Source organism: Oncorhynchus mykiss, chromosome 23 (genome assembly GCF_013265735.2).
Source record: "Oncorhynchus mykiss isolate Arlee chromosome 23, USDA_OmykA_1.1, whole genome shotgun sequence".
Taxonomy (NCBI): Eukaryota; Metazoa; Chordata; class Actinopteri; order Salmoniformes; family Salmonidae; genus Oncorhynchus; species Oncorhynchus mykiss.
In genome coordinates this window covers 38,453,882-38,459,881 of record NC_048587.1, presented here as the reverse complement: position 1 = coordinate 38,459,881, position 6,000 = coordinate 38,453,882, and positions in this window count along the sequence as shown.

Genomic DNA, 6,000 nt, shown 5'->3' with positions numbered 1-6,000 from the left:
GTGAAGGGGAAATGGGGGAGGCTTGGGCAAGTTGCTGTGGGGGGTGCAGGGCTGTTGACCGGGGTAGGGGTAGCCAGGTGGTAAGCATGGCCAGCCAAAGAGAAATGTTTATTGAAATTCTCAATTATCGTGGATTTATCGGTGGTGACAGTGTTTCCTAGCCTGTGTGGCTAGGAAACACTGTCAGTGCAGTGCAGTGGGCAGCTGGGAGGAGGTGCTCTTATTCTCCATGGACTTTACAGTGTCCCAGAACTTTTTGGAGTTTGTGTTACAGGATGCAAATTTCTGTTAGGAAAGCAAAGGCTAGCTTTTTCAATCTGCCTGTGTATATTGGTTCCTAACTTCTCTGAAAAGTTGCATATCGCGTGGGCTATTCGATGCTAATGCAGTACGCCACAGGATGTTTTTGTGTTGGTTAAGGGCTGTCAGGTCTGGAGTGAACCATATCTGTTCCTGGTTCTACATTTTTTGAAAAGGACATGCTTATTTAAGATGGTGAGGAAAGCACTTTTAAAGAATAACCAGGCATCCTCTACTGACGGAATGAGGTCAATATCCTTCCAGGATACCCAGGCCAGGTCGATTAGAAAGGCCTGCTCGCTGAAGTGCTTTAGGGAGCGTTTGACAGTGACCGCAGACCCATTACAGATGCAGGCAATGAGACAGTGATCGCTGAGATCCTGGTTGAAGACAGCAGAGGTGTATTTGGAGGGCAGGTTGGTTAGGATGATATCTATGAGGGTGCCCGTGTTTACGGATTTAGGGTTGTACCTGGTAGTTTCATTGATAACTTGTGAGATTGAGGGCATCAAGCTTAGATTGTAGGATGGCCGGGGTGTTAAGCATGTCCCAGTTTAGGACACCTAACAGCATGAGCTCTGAAGATAGATGGGGGCAATCAATTCAATTCACAAAACTCAACTCGTCGTGTGTGGAGGACAAAGAATGCTGAGTTGCATCCAAAGAATACCATACCTACTGTGAAGCATGAGGGTGGAAACATCATGCTTTGGGGCTGTTTTTCTGCAAAGGGACCAGGACGACTGATCCGTGTAAAGGAAAGAATGAATGTGGCCATGTATTCTGAGATTTTGAGTGAAAACCTCCTTCCATCAGCAAGGGCATTGAAGATGAAACGTGGCTGCGTCTTTCAGCATGACAATGATCCCAAACACACCACCCGGGCAATGAAGGAGTGGCTTCGTAAGAAGCATGTCAAGGTCCTGGAGTGGCCTAACCAGTCTCCAGATCTCAACCCCATAGAAAATCTTTGGAGGGAGTTGAAAGTCCGTGTTGCCCAGCAACAGCCCCAAAACGTCACTGCTCTAGAGGAGATCTGCATGGAGGAATGGGCCAAAATACCAGCAACAGTGTGTGAAAACCTTGTGAAGAATTACAGAAAACGTTTGACCTCTGTCATTGCCAACAAAGGGTATATAACAAACTATTGAGATAAACGTTTGTCATTGACCAAATACTTATTTTCCATCATAATTTGCAAATAAATTCATTTAAAAAAATCCTACAATGTGATTTTCTGGATGTTTTTTTCTCATTTCGTCTGTCATAGTTGAAGTGTACCTATGATGAAAATTACAGGCCTCTCGCATCTTTTTAAGTGGGGAGAACATGCACAATTGGTGGCTGACTGAATACTTTTTTGCCCCACTGTATTTGTGATCGTAGCTCGTCTATTTTGTTATCCAATGATTGTACATTGGCTAATAGGACTGACTGTAGAGGCAAATTACTCACTCACTGTCAGATCCTTACAAGGCACCCCGACCTAAGTCCCCGATATCTCAGTCACTTTCTCCTACCAATGACAGGGATATGGGCCTTGTCGAGTGTCTGAAGTAAATCCTTTGCCTGCGACTCGTTAAGAAAAAATATTTGTCCAGTATGAGGTGAGTAATTGATGTCCTGATATCTAGAAGCTATTTTTGGTCATAAGAGAAGGGGGTAGAAACATTATGTACAAAATAAGATACAAATAACACGAAAAACACACAATAGCACAATTGGTTAGGAGACCGTAAAACGGCAGCCATCTCCTCTGGTGTCATTATCCATCCATTGATTTGATCATTTATTGACAGTTATTTGATTGCTTAAAACAGGGCTGCTTTTGAATGCCAGAGCATGTAAGTGGGCAAGAGTGGAGCGAGGAGGAGAGTGGGCAGATTTTTTTTTTAAATGGTGTCTGCATTTTTTCCCGCTCCAATTTCTCTCTGGTACTGCTCAGCCACAAGCTCTGGGCATGCTCTGCTGCCTAACATTTTTCATTTACTTTATCACTATTCTTTTAATTAGGCCCATTTGGTTGTAATTATTTAGCCTAACCCTCCCACAGTATCTAGTTTATATTCTACTTTCTAATATTAAGATATGTACTTTCTATTTTGAAGGACTTCAGATGTATTAATGGATGTTTTAGGTAGGCAATATATAGAATAGAAACACCCTAATATAACTAATCAAGGCCAGTATCAGCTTCTTTTTATAGCTGTAATCGAACAGTCTGTCACCGAGGGCATGCGCAATGGTGAAATTACCAAAAGAGAACACAGATTACTGGGACACGTTATAGTATGAAAAAAAGCCTCTCAATTTACAATAAAGAAAAGCCTCTCAATATACAATGGCTCTGCTGTGGTTCTGTGTAGCCTAGTAATGCTAATATATTTGAGACGTCTATTGCAGTTCATTTCGTCTATGACTTAATAAGTAAAATATCTTTGAGTAGTGAACATGGAAACGAGTCCCAGACAGTTTGCAATAGAACATACCAGAGGGGGGCACTGTTTACTAGTCTCCCTAAATGATTGGGATCATCCATGGTTGTTGGTTATTTACCAGGTAACAAGAAGTGAAAACGAAACAAGGACTCCAGAAATAGACTCCTTATTTTACTCAACTAGAGATTGAAATAAATGGTGTTTCTTTGAAAAGATGGGCCTGGTTGACATGAAAAATACATTCAAGGGAAAAGAATCCACAGACACAGATTATCTTTCTGCATATCTCTTTATTCTCTACCCACAGTGCATGTGGTGTACTATGGTATTTGCCATGCTCTCACTAACCCAGATCTTTTACCTTTCTCTGTCTCTCCTTCCGGGGGACCTGAGGCTCTTGGACCACGACTGAGGACATCCTGGCCAGAGGACATCAGTCACTTGCATGAACACAGAAATGGGTTATTAGAAAAGTACATGAATGGAACACAGAAATTGGTTATTAGTCTCTAAACCAATAATATTTCCATCACACTGTGTAGACTTGTGACACTGTCCTACTGGACTCACGATTATACTTCCTTACTTAAATGTAATGGAGTACTATGGTATATTGGAATCTCGTTATCTTCCTGCAGATGGCAGAATTGAGTCACGCCTTCAGGTCATGACTCAATACTGCCTTCTGCACAATTATAAGGAGACCCTGCAGGTCATGCCCTGATGGAATAACGGAATAAACTTCCAAAAAGGAATAACACTTGCCTGTTTACTGTACTAATAAGATATTTATAGTAAAATGCCACATTTAAACTGATCCCGGACACACAAAGTAAATAGCTGCTGGTGTTATAGAGTCCAGAGAAAGTGACAGTATGTAATGCAGGCTGAACATGTGCTATATGTTCTAATGGAGGTCTGCTAGATCGAAAGCTTATTACATGTGCACTCTCTTTCTTTGAAGTGTGCAGGGTGTACCAAATCACGTCTTATCAAATTTCTGAGATATAGGGGAGTAAAATAGCTGTGGCATGAGATTAGAGTAATAGCCTACATCAAATTACAGCCACATGGTTTGCTTGTTAAAACTGAATTGACAACAGACAGTAGCAAAAACACACCTTTATTCAAGTGTCAGAACATAAGTCTCTCCATCCTTCTATGCCTTTATCAAGAAGAATGTTCAATGCACATACGTACATAGAGGTTATTTTTAAATTAACAAACTAAATTAATTACTGGGCTACTGGTTACTGTGGGTGGGGCAGGCTAAATAATTACAACCGAGTAGGCCTAGTTAAAATAATGGTGACAAAGGAAACAAGAAATGCTATGTAGAGCATGCCCAGAGCTTGTGGCTGAGCATTACCAGAGCGAAATTGGAGAGAGAGGGAGAGATGGCCAACAACATTTTTTAAATCTGCATCGAATTACGCTATGCTCCTCGCTCCACACTCGCCCACTAACATGCTCTGGTATTCAAAAGCAGCCCTATTTTAGGCTATCAAAGAACTGTCAATCATATCAATTGATGGAATCAGTGAATGAATGGCTGCAGCAACCATTACACGGTCTGATAAGCTGCATAACAAATTAGGCTTAATTAGACAAAAGAACAATTAAGTATTTAAAACGCCTTTTTTTACGAAGTCATTCAAACAAGATAATTCCTTGAGTCTACTTTTTGTCTTTCTTTTTTTGCCTTGGGCTTCCGTAATGACATGCTAAACTTTGTGAATATATACAGTGCATTCTGGAAAGTATTCAGACGCCTTCACTTTTTCCAAATTTTGTACATTATAGCCTTATTCTAAAATTTATAAAATGTATTTAACTCATCAATCTACACACAAACCAGGCCTTTATTGTAGAGTGACCAGATAGAAGCTACACTTCAGTAAAAGGCACATGACAGCTCACTTGGAGTTTGCCAAAAGGCACGTAAAGGACACTCAGACCATGAGAAACAAGATTCTCTGGTCTGATGAAACCAAGATTAAACTCTTTGGCCTGAAAGCTAAGTGTCACGTCTGAATGCCAAGCGTCGCGTCTGCCAAGCTGCAGGGACTGGGAGACTAGTCAGGATCGAGGGAAAGATGAAAGGAGCAAAGTTCAGAGAGATCCTTGATGAAAACCTGCTCCAGAGCGCCTAGGACCTCAGACTGTGGTGAACGTTCACCTTTCAGCAGGACAAAGACCCTAAGAACACAGCCAAGACAATGCAATAGTGGCTTCGGGACAAGGCTCTGAATGTCCTTGAGTGACCAAGCCAGAGCTTGGACTTGAATCCCATCTGAAAATACAGTGCTTTGCAAAAGTATTCATCCCCCTAGGCGTGTTTCCTATTTTGTTGCATTACAACCTGTAATTTAACTAGATTTTTATTTGGAATTCATGTAATAGACATGCACAAAATAGACTAAATTGGTGAAGTGAAATTTAAAAAATAACTTGTTTCAAAAAATAAAAATAAATACAAATCGGAGAGCGGTGCATACATACTGTATGTATTCACCACCTTGGTATGACGCCCATAAATAAGATCTGATGCAACCAATTACCTTCAGAAGTCACATAATTAGTTAAATAAAGTCCACCTGTGTGCAATCTAAGTGTCACGTGATCTCAGTATATCTATACCTGTTCTGAAAGGCCCCAGAGTCTGCAACACAACTAAGCAAGGGACACCATGAAGATCAAGGAGCTCTCCAAACAGGTCAGGGACAAAGTTGTGGAGAAATACTGATCAGGGTTGGGTTATAAAAAAATATAAGAAACTTTGAACATCCCACAGAGCACCATTATTAAAAAATGGAAAGAATATGGCATTACAACAAACCTGCCAAGAGAGGGCCGCCCACCAAAACTCACAAACTAGGCAAGAAGGGCATTAATCAGAGAGGAAATAAAGAGACCAAAGATAACCCTGAAGAAGCTGCAAAGCTCCACAGCGGAGTTTGGAGTATCTGTCCATAGGACCACCTTAAGCCATACACTCCACAGAGCTGAGCTTTACAGAAGAGTGGTCAGAAAAAGACATTGCTTAAAAAAAAACATTGGTGTTCACCAAAAGGCATGTGGGAGACCCCCGGAACATATGGAAGAAGGTACTCTGGTCAGATGAGACTAAAATTGAGCTTTTTGGCCATCAAGGAAAAAGCTATGTCTGGCGCAAACCCAATCACTCTCATCACCCTGAGAATATCATCCCCACAGTGAAGCATAGTGGTGGCAGCATCATGCTGTGGGCATGTTTTTCATT